Below are 17,930 nucleotides of genomic sequence, written 5' to 3' on the forward strand. Positions count from 1 at the left end.
GTCCTGATGAAGACCCCACAGCAAGGGCACCACTAATCCCTGCAACAAATTGAGGGTCGAAACACCGACACGTTGTTCCTTGTTCATCAGCTTCACGCCAATATTCCAACATTAATGTATTTTGTGAAGTATGATACACATTTAGTGATGAATTGAACCTATGGTCTCTTGTTTTATATATTGAAATTGACATACAAATGCATCTCTGATACTTGGTTGATTTTACTGTCACGATTCCCTTTACCACACTATCCTCACCTTTTCACTTCCCCCTCTTCCCACTGGGGCACTGTACAACCGATTGAAATTTGTACTACCTGATACTAGATTTGCTAAACATATCCACATTGTGAATAAAAACAATGCGGATCCATTCATTGTATTTGCAAATTCTTTTGTACATTTTGTGGTTATTGCTAATTCACACTGGGACCCCTCCTTCTCAGTACAAGGACTACAGGTACCAGCGTGCAACGTGGCTGGAAGCCGCCGCCATCACGAGAAACACGCTAGGAGGCACTTTAAAAACTGACTCATCCCCGGTGGAGAGGGGGCTCTGTTGGCACCGGATCACTGAAATAATATCGAGAGACAGACTATCGACCATCAAGAATATCGTTGACAAAATATCGACTGACAAAATATCGAGTTTCTATCTACAAACAGGTAAGTAAAAAAATTTCAAGTTAAAAATATCGTTTACAAAAATATAGTTTTAAAAAATATCGACTTTACTAAAAACAATGTTAGATTAAATTAATATTAAAAATTAATTACTAAAATATACTTAACAATACTTAAATTAACTTATAATAATTAAATAATTAATGAAAGTAAAAAAAAATGTTATTCATATTTCTTAAAATATAAATATATAGTAACAATATATAATTAAATAATAGCCAATATTATTAACGTACAATAACAAAGTGTAATAATTACAATTCCCACTCCAAAGAGTGCAAACATAGGGTAAGCGTTGGATAGCGTAAGGGTAAAAATTACTATTCACACTCCAAAGAATGCAACAGTAGGGAAAGCGTTGGATAGCGTAAGGGTAAAAATTACTATTCCCACTCCAAAGAGTGCAACAGTAGAGAAAGCATTGCATAGCGTAGGGGTAAAAAGTACTATTTTCACTCCAGTGGGTGCAACAGTAGGGAAAGCGTTGGATAGCGTTGGGGTTAAAATTACTATTCCCACTCCAGTGGGTGCAACAGTAGGGATAGCGTTGGATAGCGTAGGGGTTAAAATTACTATTCCCACTCCAGTGGGTGCAACAGTAGGGAAAGTGTTGGATAGCGTAGGGGTTAAAATTACTATTCCCACTCCAGTGGGTGCAACAGTAGGGAACGCGTTGGATAGCGTAGGGGTAAAAATTGCTATTCCCACTCCAAAGAGTGCAACAGTAGGGAAAACGTTGGATAGCGTAGGGGTTAAATTTACTATTCCCACTCCAGTGGGTGCAACAGTAGGGAAAGCGTTGGATAGCGTAGGGGTTAAAATTACTATTCCCACTCCAGTGGGTGCAACAGTAGGGAAAGTGTTGTATAGCGTAGGGGTTAAAATTCCTAATCCCACTCCAGTGGGTGCAACAGTAGGGAAAGCGTTGGATAGCATAGGGGTAAAAATTACTATTCCCACTCCAAAGAGTGCAACAGTAGGGAAAGCGTTGGATAGCGTAGGGGATAAAATTACTAATCCCACTCCAGTGGGTGCAACAGTAGGGAAAGCGTTGGATAGCGTAGGGGTTAAAATTACTATTCCCACTCCAGTTGGTGCAACAGTAGGGAAAGCGTTGGATAGCGTAGGGGTTAAAATTACTATTCCCACTCCAGTGGGTGCAACAGTAGGGAAAGTGTTGGATAGCGTAGGTGTTAAAATTACTATTCCCACTCCAGTGGGTGCAACAGTAGGGAAAGTGTTGGATAGCGTGGGGGTTAAAATTACTATTCCCACTCCAAAGAGTGCAACAGTAGGGAAAGCGTTGGATAGCGTAGGGGTAAAAAGTACTATTCCCACTCCAGTGGATGCAACAGTAGGAAAAGCGTTGGATAGCGTAGGGGTTAAAATTACTATTCCCACTCCAGAGAATACAACATTAGGGAAAGTAAATCTTTCATATGTTATTCAAAAATCTAAAAATGAATATCTATTATTAATTAATTAAAAATAAATAATATAATAATTAATATTTTAAAATTACTAATTACTAATAATTATTTCAATTAATCACCTATTAATACAAATTAATTAAACATTAACAATTAATTATTTAATAATTAAAAATTATTTTACAATTATTTCCAAATAAATAAATTTCAATTCATTTTATTATTTACTTAATTATTAATAAATTACTTCCCACCCTATTCCTCTATAAACCCGCAACCCGTCACAGAAATTAAATTAGTAAAATTTACATAATTACCAATTAATCAATTAATAAAAATTAATTAACAATTATAATTAAATTAATTAACAAATATAAATTAATTAACAATTAATTACTAATTACTATCAATGAATACATTTACATATTTAATTAATTATAATTAAATTACTTCCCACCCTATTCCCCTACAATCCCACAACCCGCTACAGAATTAAATTAGTAAAATTTATATAATTACCAATTAATCAATTAATAATAATTATTTTCCAATTACAATTAAATTAATTAACATATATAAATGAATTAACAATTAATTACAAATTACTATCAATAAATACATTTACATATTTAATTAATTATAATTAAATTACTTCCCAACCTATTACCCTATAAACCCACAACCCGCTGCAGAATTAAATTACGCAATAATTATAAAAACAAAATTCATTACATAAAATTATTTATAACGTAAATACTCACTTTTCACACATATTATAACATAAAAATACACTATAAAAAATTATATATTATTAAAAAATCGATATTTTTAACTATCTATCTTATATACTTCGATATTTTAACTATCTATATTTTTAACAGTCGATATTACTTCACTTACCTTAAAAACAATATTTTTGTTATCTATATTTTGTCCTGTCAATATTTTGTCCAGTCTATATTTAAAGCTCGATATTATGTCCAATCGATATTTTGGACTCGATATTATGTCTGTGCACCGTTAGCACCATCTGCAAACTTCGCAAATCCCTTCCTGCCTGCGGGGGTCTTCTTTGCCCGAAGCTCGTGCTTTTTCCTTGTTCTGGGGCACGCTGTCCTGGGTCGCTGTTCCCTGCTCTCCTCCCACCGCCGCAACCAAGCACCATCTCTCTTCGGCCGCTGTGTGGGGGAGGACTCGGGCAGTAAGGACTACAGGTACCAGCCTGCAACGCGGCCGGAAGCCACCGCCACCACGAGAAACGCGCCAGGAGGCGCTTTAAAAACGGACTCATCCCCGGTGGAGAGGGGGCTCTGTTAGCACCATCTGCAAACTTCCCAAATCCCTACCTGCCTGCGGGGGTCTTCTTTGCCCGAAGCTCGTGCTTTTTCTTTGTTCTGGGGCACGCTGTCCTGGGTCGCTGTTCCCTTCTCTCCTCCCGCCGCCGCAACCAAGCACCATCTCTCTGAAGCGGCTGTGTGGGGGAGGACTCGGGCAGCAAGGACTACAGGTACCAGCCTGCAGCGTTGACGGAAGCCGCTGCTACCACGAGAAACGTGCCAGGAGGCGCTTTAAAAACTGACTCATCCCCCGCGTCGCGGGACGTGCGCCGGCGGCGCCGGGCTAAGCCCGGGCAAAGGGTGGGCCGATCTTTGGCCGTCTGGGGACGGAGGAGGACGGGACGGGCCAATCCTCTAACATCCATTCAATTGACATTGGCTCTCGAACATTGAATGCCATATAAGGTATTGGGGACAGGGGGCCCCTTTTCACACTTCGGATTCCTTGTATGTTTTTGATTCCTACCCCTTTGGGTACATCGAGGCTAAGTAAATTCTACTATTGTCATATGGATACTTCGTTACATATATTGCGTTAAGTTAGCATGAGTGTATTACATGTTTAAACAGCCATTTTTCCTTTGGCTTCAGTTTTGCACACGACACCTACTTGTTGTTGTCGCTTTCAACCTAGAAGCGGTGATATGATTTATTTGAGAATAATATGTTATTACTATGCTATCAGCTTTTCCTGGTACACTTGGTACAACTGTCTGCACACTGAGAGCTGCACACTCTAGGAATAACCTAACACAAGGTTGCTGGGAGGCCTGATCCTCGCACCACATTAGACATAACACAAATAATGTTGATGCCAACATTTTGGGCTCTACGCGGGTTTAAGATAGAGTTACAGGGAATGAACGTAGACACTTGGTGCTGCGCATGAAGAGAGCTGGTAGCTGTTGATGTGATCTACTCCTACTGACATTTAGAGGTATGGGTCCGCCCTGCTAAAGCCCGAATGAGACCTTCTTACATATAAAATAATATGCTAAATAGGGTGCGCGAAATATAGGTGATATAGATTTCTATAGATTTTGCATTGTAACATGCTATCACCTTTTGCTTACTATGGATTAGTGACCATGCTGCTAACTCTGATTTTTATAATCTGCATTTTGGTATTATACAAGATACTGCGTTTGAGAACCTTGCATTGAATAATAAATATTTCAAACTTGCACGTGTGTTCTTTGACTCTCAGTTTTGGTTTGAAATGATTATATAACGAAAGAGTGTTCATGTGTTCCACGATTCCTGAGGTATTCTAAAGATCATGTTCTGGTTTGTCTAAGACATGGATCATTCCATAATGATCCATGAGACACTGTAGCTAGCTAGGTAAGGGGATTTCTGACACTGAGATGAGTTTTGGATCATCCTAACTCACTGAGGTTCTAGATCTCTATGCACAGTTCTGTGGGAGAACGGAAACCCTGCTACATGGCGCCCGTACGTTGTTGGCCTTATATCATGACACTCGAGTAGTATATCATTCAAACCTTGACACCTTCATTCCCGTTTCCGGTAAACGATGGTGTCGGAAAAACCTACCTATTTTTTAAATAGGTCTTTTCAAGCTTGAATTCTTCTAAAAACGGTTTCTTTGAATTACTACCCAGTTGTGCTACAAAGTGTTCTTTGTCTTTTTTCTCTTCCTGTGCTACCATGGCCGTGGACATACCGCAGCATAGCCGCATCGCGGTTCGCGACCACTTGCGGGCATATAATGTCCCTGTGGAAGGGTTGGCTGTGGTTCTAGTGGTGAGTGCGGAACATGCGTACCCGTACGAATTGTTTTATTCCTGGGTGACATTTCCGGAAGTGGACGCTAATTCGGGTGTCTTCCATTCATACACTGCCTCGGCTGTTCCGGCGGCTTATGCTCCGTACAGGGCACTGGAAGTACCTATCGATGCTTGGCAGCACGGAGTTTTGTTTGGTGGCGCCCTACCCCATTCTTTAACGGCTCCGAGGTTAGGTCCTTTGTCCATTCCGGGCACAAATTGGCCCGCTTTGGGTGGATTTACTCCTCACCCTAATCGCGCTACTTGTAATGTGGCTGACCTGCGGCGTCTTCATGAAGTCGCGGTTGGAGTGATTAGGGCGCTTGTTCATTACATTGGTCGTAATGTTCATGGCACAGCCCCCGCAGGTGCGCAGCTTCGAGCGGAACAGGCTGGTTTGAAAATCAGTCCTGTCATGGTGAATTCCGTTATGGGCAAGAAGCCCCAGGATAAGGATGATTTTCCTTACTGGCTTGCCGAGAAATTCGACCAGCTGGAGGCTGTGTTTCCTAATACGACTCCGGGTGAAAAAAACCGGATTCTTACGCTCAGTTTGCCGAAAGATTTAGCCCCTGAACTTGCTGACTGTGAAACATGGGGTAAGACTTTTGCAGCGGTTTACTCGAGGTGCTATGGCACCCCGTCTGTGTCAAACCTTTCTGCGGTCCTTAAACGTGTTCAGGATGATCACGGACCAGAGTCGGCGGTTGAATTAGGTATGCGCCTGAGTGGCTCGTTTGAGACTGTTTGCGGTCTTATCCTTGCAAATGTCAAGGGGGATGCAGTGAACTTTCAGGTGGCCAATGCTCTGGCGTTAATTCCCGATGCCGATAAACCCCGTCAGTTAGCAAGGATTATTGTGGCGGCTTATAAAATGGTTGGCCGCACTTCTAAGGGTGTAAAGGCTTTTTCTGAAAAGGAGAAGAAACAGCCCCAGGGACAGTCTTCGGAATCGGGCGGACAACCCAAGTCCAAAAAACAAAATTGGCCAAAAAAGCAGAATCAGGGTAAGCAACAACAACAGCAGACACAGGTTTCTAGTCCGGCGCCTTCACAACCTGCGCAGTCAGATCGAGTTTATGATTTGCGCGATCGCGCGACGATTAAATCGCCTGAAAGATTTCAGGCTTCTGACCAACGCTCTCCTCGTTCCTTTCAGGACTCATCGGCTCCGTCAACCGGTGGTGGAGGGGGCGGCAGGGGCCGGGGTGGCCAGCAAGGACGTGGTCAGCCCCGCACGCGCAGTGAAGGGGATCAGCGGGACGACTCTACGCCCAAGAGACCGCAGTTTGCCAAGAAGAAGGTCGCAGCCTTAACGGTGCATCGATATGCCCCAGATAGTGAGAACGCGGCTTCGGAATCTGACGTGGGCTCTGACCTTGCTGTACAGCGCGGCGGAGATTACCATAGTGAGAGAGGCCCGCCGTCCACTGTTGAAGGTGACAGCGACTGACACTTATGTTGTGATTGAAACGGCTGATACACATGTTGCTCCCCCTGAACGACTTTTTGAAATTGTCCTGTTAATTGAAGGTGACATGCAGCAAACTGTAAGAGGGGTATTTTGGGAAAATCTTTCGTCTACGTATGACATTTTGCTTTCGGAGGCTGACTGGCCCCCACCTTTTGTTCTCGCAACTCCGCGAGGGGAGGAGGTGATCCTCCCCAGTTTCGCGCACACTGTATCGAGAGTGGAAGCGCTGCATTTTGCAGAAGAGTGGGCTCTGGCGCTTGCGCCGGCTGTGTACCGAAATCAGTGTGGCTGGGATAAATTGTCCCCTAGCCATGAGATTCCTTTACGGTCACAGCCGCAGCCACAACCTCAGTATCCCATACGGCGTGAAGCTAAAGCTTCTGTCGCGGCTATCCTTGAACAATTGGAATATCAAGGTGTAATTGAAACGTGTGTGTCACCAATGAATAATCCCCTTTTTACTGTGAACAAGCCGGACGGCTCATATCGTCTGGTTTTGGATTACCGGCATTTGAACTCGCATTGCCGTAACTGTGCAGTACAGAATACTCACGGCTCTGCCCTAGTGAATAGTCTTGAGCGTAAACGGTTCAAAACCACGCTTGACATTTCCAATGGTTTTTATGCACACATATTAGATGGTCTAAGTACCCAATGGACCAGTTTTACGTGCGGCGGCGTACAAAAAAAGTTTAAACGACTCCCAATGGGCTATAAGAATAGTCCTGGAGTGTTTTCCGCCCGCATAGTCTCTCTTTTGGAGAGCTTCGATCCAGTTGCTTGTTCTTATGTGGATGACATTTATCTCACAGACGACGAACTTTGGGAGCATCTGTGTCGAGTAAACAGCATAATTTGTAACTTTGCAGACATGGGTTACAAGTTTAACTTTGCAAAATCACACATTGCGGAGTACACAGTGTTGTTTCTGGGTTATGAACTTAACCACGAAGGCAAGGGGTTGGCTCCTCACTTCCTGGAGAGTTGCGCTCTCCGACAACGCTGAAAAAGTTACAGTCTTTGCTGGGTTTTTTAAATTTCGGGAGGACATACATTCCGGAATATGCCCAGCGTATCAAGCCTTTGTATGCCTTGATACAACCATCTTTTTCCAAATCATGCTGGCTGCCTGAGCATTCAGCCATTCTGCAGTCTTTGCAGGCTGATTTGCTCGCTTCTGACTACTTACAGACTCGTGATAACCAGACCAACCTTGTGATAAGAATTATCCCTGGGACGGTGGGTTTCACGTACCTGACTTTTAATGAAGGGGATACTGTACCTATTGCTTACAAGTCACATTTATACACTTCGGCTGAACTGCGTTTTTCCACTGTGGAGAAAGTTTTAACGGCAGTACAGATGGCAATTCTTAAGGAACGTGCCCTGTCACAGGGAAAACGCATGTTGGTGGTTACCCCGTGTCCTGCCTTGGAGGCGGTCACGAAAGCCAGTGTACCGAATTCTAAAGCTTTGCACCCTCGGTGGATTCAGTGGGCTACTTCCTTGACGTCCCAGGATGTCACGTTTATTTTTGACGCCGCTTTACGGTCGCAGGAGTATTTACAGTATGAATTTGTTCATCCTGCTCCTTTAGCGATGCGGCCGTTGGAGGATTTCCATTGTATCATTTACACTGATGGTTCGGCGCAGGTTGCGCATGGCTCTAAACATGCCTACGTTTCCGCTTGCGCCATTGTAGTCGGTGCCATGGTGAACGATGAGTTCAAGTCCAGTGTCGTGCACACGCAAACACTAGGGGACTGCACCGCACAATTAGCAGAGCTTCGTGCTCTTATGCTCGCATTGGAGTACGCTGATCCTTGTGTGACGACTTTAATCGTAAGTGATTCTTATTACTGTGTCCAGTCTTACAATGAGAACTTATTCTTTTGGATTCAGAATGATTTTCGTGATTCCAAAGGTAGCACAATAAAACATAAAATGATCTGGGTCCGAGTGGCGGAACTTAAAGAAAAGCTGCCGCTCGTGTTTGTGATTCATACTCTCGGCCATCAGCGCGTGGGGGTCCACGCTGTTGGTAATTCGCTTGCTGATGAGGCAGCGAAGTCTGCGGTATCAAAATACTTAGTTGCAGCAGTCACGAGGTCCAAAAGCAAAATAGATGATGACATCTTGGCGGCTGTTGCTGCCACGGAGAAGGGAGGTAAATATCCTGCGGGGTTCCCTTCAAAGTACACATACCACTTAAGTCCCGATAAGGTTCCTTATGTGAAAATTCCTGAAGTTGGTGAACGTCTAATTCCCAACTCGGATCGCAGAGCTTCTCTGATTACAGCGGCTCATGAAGCTGTGGCGTCTGCGCATGCGGGCGTCTCAGCCACTGTAACTCAGCTACAACAAAGGTTCTGGTGGCGGGGACTGTACAAACAGACGCGCGATTATGTCCTTATGTGTGACATTTGTCAGCAGATTAAGCCTTCTACTGCTGCGCGTCCGCCTCAGACACAGTTGTACATCTCTAATAAACCAATTGGTTGCGTTTATTTGGATCACTGCGGTCCTTTTTCCTCTATACTGCGTATAAATACATATTAGTAGCAGTTGACTCATGCACACGCTTTGTGTGGGTATGGCCGCATCGAAGCGCTGATTCGCGGACTGTCATTAAGGATTTGCGTGTCTTTGTGGGAATCTTTGCCTGTGGTACTTTCCATTCGGACCAGGGTCCGGCTTTCGCCTCTAAGGCGTATAAGGATGCTATGGTTTCGTTGGGAGTCCAAGTCAAGTTTTCAAGTCCCTACAGGCCTGAGGGCAATAGTGTAGTAGAACGAATGAACCGCGACTTAAAGCAATCTTTGACAGCCCGAGTTATAGGCACTGGTAGAAACTGGCTGACCCACCTCTATGGCGTGCAGCGTGCGCTTAATAATCTCCCTAGAAGGTCTCTGGGTGGGCGGACCCCATACGAAATGCTCTTTGGTATCAAGATGTACGTCCCTGACCTCGATGGTGCAGACTGCCAGGCATTGCAATGTTTTACAGGATCTACAAAAGACCAGAGACAGTCTTGCTAAGGAACACTTGCCCTCCACGTCGGATGATGCGTTGCAGATCCCGGTAGTTGGCTGGCTACCCCAAGTTGGAGAACTGGTTCGAGAGAAGATCGATAACAAGAAAGAATTTGGTCCCTCATATCGAGCACCGGTTCGAGTTCTTGGAGTGAAGGGCACAAGAACAGTCATTTTACCACCACTTCCAGGTCGTAAAGAAAACAGATTTATTTCTATTGACAATGTCAAGACACACAGGGTGGCCGATTCTTCATAGCATGACACCGACTGTATCCTGTCCTTCCATGGTGAGGCACTCTGTGCTGGCTATTACATCTGGTGCAGATCAGGAGGTGTCCCTCGAGATGCCTGCTATATCCGGACCTTTATTAAATACTATTCCTGTTACTAACATTGATGAGCTGACCTATGCAGATCCTGCTGATTTATCTATGTCCGATTTACAAGCTCGTTTGGCTAACCAGTCCAGATTCTCTTTTGACTCTGATTCGGAACTTTCAAAGAAACCATCGACTATTGCAAAATATGCCACGTTGTTTAAAAAACATTTTCTAATTCCACCTTGGACATACGTTTGGCTGATACTATTTTCATTTTATCTTTTCATGTCAATTGGTTTTGTGTTTTATTTTTTCCGCCTGATCGATGGCCATTATGTGAAAGAAAGAACAGGAATTCGGTACATTAATGGAACATTGGCCCCTCTTTCCTCCTCACATTCAGCACACAGACTCAAAAGAGACTTAAATACAGTAGAGATTACTGCTTGGCCTGTCCTTGATGGGATTGTGTGGGATGCGGTTAGGTTTCAGATACATGGCCCCACAGAAGTTGTTAATGTTCCTAATGTGCTTAGAGTAAACATGGGAGATGTGATTAAGCAAAATATTTGTTCTGATGATTGGGATCTTCAGGCCGTAGAAGCATTGTTCTCTGATTTGAAATATTATGCGGCCTTTGATGCTGAGGATTTGTACTTAGATTCTGTCAATTATGGTGATTTGTTTTGTTATCAACATTATGGAAATCATTTCTTACACAAAACAAGTTCCAGGAGGGTTCCTGTGAACTACACACAGTGGGAACATTGTCCTGCTCCTTTGCAGGGGAGCTCAAGTACATTTCTGGGAAAATACTCTTATTTTACAGATTTTAGTCAATCAAATCCTGAGTCGTTTTATTTTAAACTGAAACAGAAATTCATGTCCAAAGTTAGACTTACCGATACAAAATTGCTGTATTCGAAGTCCTTTCTAGACAGGTTAGCTATAGATGGCTATGAGTTATGGAAGGAGGCTATTGACCTTAAATCGGTTTGGGGTACCAAAGATTGGCAGGTACAAGGCACTGAGGCTTTGCATCGTGCATGTCTCATCCCGAATCACATGTTGTTTTTAAATTCTACTATTTCCCAAACAACATGCTTTGGATTGGCTACATCTAAAAAATTAAATACACCTACTATCCCTGATTTGGAAGAATATTCAGGTTGGAGTAATTTCACTACATTGTTCATCAGTGGGATACAAGCACTTTTGCACAATTCCTCCTTTAATATTTCCAGTTTTGATCCGGAGGGGTGGCTTTTGTGGCAAAGAAGCTCTGATTCTTGCCAACGTCGTTTTTTGGGTTTGTCTGAAGGTTTTACACACATCAGGCCAGATCCCAGGTTTGAAACAGATCACACTGTTACTACTTATTCAGTAGGCAAATTGTGTCAGAACTGGTTACAACATTCCACTTTGGCTGCAGTTAAACTGCATCTGTCCCAGTTGAATGAGAATATAGAGCTAAATGATTTTATAAGAGGCCCGGCTGGGGGTAGATCTAAACGCTGGCTTTATGCTGTGTACAATGAAATTTGGAAATTTTCACAGATTGAGGCAGCTAAACGCCTGAGAGCTATTGATCAAGCAAATTTGGAAAAAGTGCTTGCAGTGGTCGATAACAGTATTAACATGCTTTCTTCCAGGATTTACACGTTGGATAATATTGTTTCTTCTGTTGTTGATATTGTACATGATGAAGTGTCCACGTTATACCCTGGTCAAAATCAGTCACGTTCTGTAATGCAGTTTGCATGGACCCTACAGACACTTAAGGCTGGTCGAGTTCCCTGGGACTCATTGAACGTTTCGTCCCTTTTCGCCCCTTTTAATCTGACTGAAAAGCAACGCATGCTTTCAATGCGTGATGCGTCATTTTCTATGTTACATATTGAAAAGCTAGAATCCTTACCTTTCTCTGTTGCTGAAACCACTACTGCCACGTGGCTTATTCATGGATTGATTACATTACCATTTCCCTTATACAAATTTACTAATTGTATGCGGTATGTTGCTATAGGACGATATGAACCACTAGGCAATGCATTCCTCCATGAGGCATGGTCATTACCATACACATACAGATGTCTGAAGGATGGAAAAGAGGTGAATCTTAATGGTGAGGACTGCACACAGTCACCTGACCATTCATTAATATGCAGACACATTCAGTTACACGGTTCTTGTAATCAGGACCGGCCAAATTTAGCATGTGTTTTAAAAGGCACGCCAGTTCCAGCAATAGTTCCCACATTTACATTGTTGACTAATGGTAGTTATTTGCTTTTAATCAACGAAGTATGTTGTGGGTTATTAATTGGTGTGGCTTATGTGGTAACTGTATCAGAGCGTGTGGTGTGTTGCAAGAATGTTCTATACCCACCCACGCATGGGTCTTCAGATGTCTCCATCTGGCCACGGATTCCAACCTTGGAAGCGAAGTTCAATGGTTTAAGCAGAATAAGGGCCCTTTTGTCTCAAAAACAAGTGACCCTGAGTTCGGCCCGGGAAAATTATGTCCTTCACATAGCTAACACACGCACAGAGGTGCAGGCACTTTTAAATACTGACTTGCCGTTTCATTTCTGTGAGCTGGTGCACCAGATCTTTAATGCATCTTCCACGTCTGGACTCGCACATTTTTTTAAATTGGTTAGCAGTGGCCTCGTGACTACATTTGAAAAAGTTTTTGGTATCATTCCCACGTTTTTCCATTCTATTTTTTTGAGTTTGTTTGGTGGACTACCTGTTTTACTGGCTGTGGCTGCGGGCATTTTGTTGTTGTTTTTCTTCATAAAACATGGATGCCCATCCTGCGCAAGAAGCCGTTCAACGCCTCCTGACACTGTGCCGTAATCGGATGCTCAATTACTATGGAACATTGCCGCTTGCAGCATTAAGCACGGCTTATAGATTGTCATTTTGGTTCACCGACTTCACGTGTGTCCAACCTGTGTTTCACTGCCTGAGCTGCGAGTTCGATTGGGCCATTGATTTGTGTCTATGCTTGAGGACTGCTCCTGACGTCGATTTTGATCAGCTAATGCGTCCCGTAGTGGCTCACGAGCTGATTTGTTCTGGCGAAAGAGTTATGGCCTTGGCAGCAATAAATGGAGTACTGGGCCAATGGGAGATCTCTGCAGCGGCGCATGCCTTTCTGACACACAGCGATCTGGTGAACCCACCGAGTTGTCCTCTGACGTTACAGGAGGATCCGATGCTGGAGGAGCACGTATGTTCTTTCCCATTGCTGAATTGGATTGCTGAACTATTTTCGGATGATGGCAGTGATTTCATACTGGAGGCTGTTGCAACTTTCTTTGCATATACTGTCCAATCGTGAGATGCCTGGGAGAAGTGCTTTGTTATGAAATATGACTTTCCCCTTGCTAAATTGGAGGGATGGACTGCGTTCAGATGATGGGGATTTCAATCATATGATGTCGCTGAGAATAACGTCAATGTGGCACATGACTTTGGATATCGGATAAGTGCCTTGTTTTTTTCTCTTACAGACATTTGAATTAATGCGACCTGGTCCTACATTTCATATTTTTGAGACCTGGCGGATAACTTTTGGTTCGAAAGTTTTGTTTTTATTTTTAGATTTGAGGCCACTGTAGGCATTCATACATATTCATTCATACATATTTTTTTAGCTTATTTTAGCTCAAGATTATTGAACTTTGCTTTCATTTTATGTATCTGATTTAGTATTGCCTTTTCCCTTATGTTTGACGGTGCTCGGATCAATGGGGGGGTTTCATATGGATACTTCGTTACATATATTGCGTTAAGTTAGCATGAGTGTATTACATGTTTAAACAGCCATTTTTCCTTCGGCTTCAGATTTGCACACGACACCTACTTGTTGTTGTCGCTTTCAACCTAGAAGCGGTGATGTGATTTATTTGAGAATAATATGTTATTACTATGCTATCAGCTTTGCCTGGTACACTTGGTACAACTGTCTGCACACTGAGAGCTGCACACTCTAGGAATAACCTAACACAAGGTTGCTGGGAGGCCTGATCCTCGCACCACATTAGACATAACACAAATAATGTTGATGCCAACATTTTGGGCTCTACGCGGGTTTAAGATAGAGTTACAGGGAATGAACGTAGACACTTGGTGCTGCGCATGAAGAGAGCTGGTACCTGTTGATGTGATCTACTCCTACTGACATTTAGAGGTATGGGTCCGCCCTGCTAAAGCCCGAATGAGACCTTCTTAGATATAAAATAATATGCTAAATAGGGTGCGCGAAATATAGGTGATATAGATTTCTATAGATTTTGCATTGTAACATGCTATCACCTTTTGCTTACTATGGATTAGTGACCATGCTGCTAACTCTGATTTTTATAATCTGCATTTTGGTATTATACAAGATACTGCGTTTGAGAACCTTGCATTGAATAATAAATATTTCAAACTTGCACGTGTGTTCTTTGACTCTCAGTTTTGGTTTGAAATGATTATATAACGAAAGAGTGTTCATGTGTTCCACGATTCCTGAGGTATTCTAAAGATCATGTTCTGGTTTGTCTAAGACATGGATCATTCCATAATGATCCATGAGACACTGTAGCTAGCTAGGTAAGGGGATTTCTGACACTGAGATGAGTTTTGTATCATCCTAACTCACTGAGGTTCTAGATCTCTATGCACAGTTCTGTGGGAGAACGGAAACCCTGCTACACTATAATGCCTTAAAAGAAGAACAAAAAGCAACCCTGTGTGTCTCGCCCGATGACAAGGCACCAGACGGCTATAGCACAACCCCTCCCTAGCTTAACAGCCGTCGATAAGATGCTTCAAAAAACTATCGGGGTTGTTGCTTCAGCAATAGAGAACACAGAGAGGCAGTTGTCAATCACTCCAGTCATTCCCCTGCAGCAACAGACAGGGGACTTTTCCATAGTTACTGTCAACCCCCCTGACTCTAGCTTCTTTCTGACATCATCTTTTGCGGAGTTACCATGTACCCAGATGGCCACTAATGATGATTCTAGCTCAGTAGATCCCACAAGCCCTGCGCAAAATATGATGGGAAAAAAACAGAACCCATGTTCCAGAAGGAAAAGAATCAAATACCCCAAAAAATCAGTTAGAAAGAGTATAAGACCGCTTGATGCGGCACCGGTTCTAACCAGCTCCCTGCCCTCTCCCGTAGGAACTCCTCTTTGGGTTACACACTTATTACTCGACTTCCAGGCACACATTTAACAGATCATTGGCACTCACATCAGACCAATTGCATCTAAGTTGGACAGATTAGTTTCCACACTAAATAACATTGGACTAGGGAAGGCTAGACCTGCGCTTGCACCTGGAAAAAGTGATAATAGAGCGGGCCCTAATGACTCTGAGAGTGCACCCTGTCCTGAAACCGTACAGCAAGCCAATGGGGCTGCTGGAAACCCTGCGTCAGACAAGCTCCTGATAATGAAAATGTATTAGTGCAGACCAGGGATAGGCAAGTTAGTAACAATAGCCCCACTGAAATCCTACACCCAGCAGTGGTCTAAGCATAGGCATGGCTGCACCCCTACACACTGGTGGGATAAAATCTGATGGTAGGAATAGCGCAGTGATTGGGGAGGGCGTTGGGGGGACAAGTGTTCTGAATCGACAGCGTCCTGTCAGTAAAAAAAGTTTGAGCAGTGACCAACCGAAGAAGCTACCTTCTATTGATTTGCCCCCAGAATCTCTGCCATATGTAGTGGTTCTTGCTGGTGTCCCTCCTTTAGCACAGGGAAAAACTGAGAGTCAAAGCGATCTTAAGAATAAATGCATTCAATGGCTCAACTCCCACAGGCCCTCCCCTCCTAACGCCTCAGGCGAAATTATGTTTGTTAGAAGAGTGGACTGGATTTGTTCTTGCCCTAAAAGCTTGGCGGTTGATTGTGTGGTCATTAATTTCAGGCAACCCCGTGCGGTAAAGCACATCTGTAATGGGTTGCCCATTTGGTCAAACACCCAAATTTTCCCCTTAGACCTATCATACTTTTACCCTATAACCCAAAATAGAACTGGTCAGAGTGGAAGACTCCAGCACTGTAGGCTTATAAAAACAAATTGGAGACTCCATCTTGGGAAGGGTTTTACCCGCACACTCCCCTATTCTCGTTATTTCCCCAAAGAAACCGGTTTAGCCCATTGAAAATGGTGGACTGATGCCCTGTGGTGCAGAGTTCTCCGCTAGAACAGGGTAGCAATACGGGTAGGACCACAAATATAACTGAGGGTAATGTTCATATAACTGCCACTGTAAATGTAAAAGTAGGACAGCAATTGATAGCAATAGATGGGCACATATCTGGGGACACTATCCAAACCAGAGAAATATTAAGTGATGAGATAGGGGAAAGGGCGCACGAGACTAGAAATCTAAATTCTAGTTCCGGGCTTATTGGCCCTTTGGAAGATGCACCACCCAAGCCAGGGGAATTTGATGCGCAAATAAAGATCTTGTCCTGGAATGTGGCGGGACTAAAAAACAAACTGCCCATTTCGGAATGGGGTGCCTTTATGGCATCACAAGATATTTTTATGATGCAGGAAACCTGGGCACTAGAAGAGAGTACAATGCCGGGCTTTGCTACCTTTGATATCTTGGCAACAACGGGGGGGTAGAGGAAGGCCATCGGGTGGACTGTCAATCTGGGTGGGTACACATCTCGGCATTCGGGCTGTGCAAATCCCAACCAACTCGCCCGACGTCCAGTGCATATTACTTTCCGTGCAAAATAGGCCACAGGTAGCTATAATAAATGTATACACAAGACCAGTTAAGTGGGGACTCGAGCCCGAGGCAATTGACGCACTAAAAAATTTCAGCGGGTCGATTCCTCCACCGTTTTAGTTCTGGGTGGAGACTTCAACTGCCAGTTTGAGCCCCTTGTGAGCCCAGAACTGGGTGAACAGGATGAAGTAGATCAGCTTTGGTACATCCCCGATCCACAGATCTCCCAGGTCAAGGCATGGACCCCACTTGTCTTGCAAATACAATCGCTCACGTTAATGACATCCCTGAGAGCATGTAATGGGAGGGTGGAGCCTGATAGACCTGAGACAGTTACGTTCAATAGACCAGATCAAACCTCGATCATTGACTATATATTGATTGAAGCTAGGTATTGAGATAGGTTGCTTGAATTTAGGGTCCATACAAGGCATGATAGTGATCACAATGCTCTTGTCCTATTACTTAAGCCTGGGAGTTTCGGGTTGACAAACCCACCGCCCGCTCAAACAGGTATTCCCCAACCCCTAATAATAGCTAATAATAGACGAAGGGTAAAATGGCCATACTTTCAGGACTCTCCAACAAAACTCGCTGAAATATATAGGATTGCTACTCCATTAATTTCTGATATGGGGGGACCTGGTGCCAGGGGAAGGGCTCCCGACATCCATAAGCAGCTGGCTGCCAAGTTAGGGGATGTTTTTTGTCCTGCGGGAAGGGCAAATCTCCCAAGGATTAAGGTACATCTGTGGTATAATGCCTCCTGTCGAAAGGCAAAAAAAGACATGTTGTTCACAATAAAAACTAAGGACACAGGAGTTATTAGGGACACACGCTCACTCTACAAAAAGGCAATCGATGAGGGTAGGAAGGAATGGGATTTGATGATGTGGGAAGAGCTTGGAACCGCATTAAAGTTTAGGGATCCCAAATCATTTTGGTCTATTGTTGCTACAGGCCTGGATGGGCTTACCCCTGCGCCCGCCCCGAATATCTGCGATGTGGTAAATGCACTTTGGTGCACTCTATGGTGCTACTGAGACCGACACTATAATCTGTGAAACCGTTGAAGCCCTGCAAGACCGAGGAGACTCAGGGGA

The 17,930-nt window shown here is 43.7% G+C and overlaps 1 protein-coding gene across 1 annotated transcript in view; it reads right to left on the reverse strand.

The window, feature by feature from the left end:
- The window catches only part of LOC147701415 (myeloperoxidase-like), a 333,004-nt gene that overhangs the window by 91,228 nt on the left and 223,846 nt on the right, over positions 1 to 17,930 (reverse strand). The window lies entirely within an intron of this gene.

The sequence above is a fragment of the Lissotriton vulgaris genome, chromosome 7 (genome assembly GCF_964263255.1).
Source record: "Lissotriton vulgaris chromosome 7, aLisVul1.2, whole genome shotgun sequence".
NCBI classification, from domain to species: domain Eukaryota; kingdom Metazoa; phylum Chordata; class Amphibia; order Caudata; family Salamandridae; genus Lissotriton; species Lissotriton vulgaris.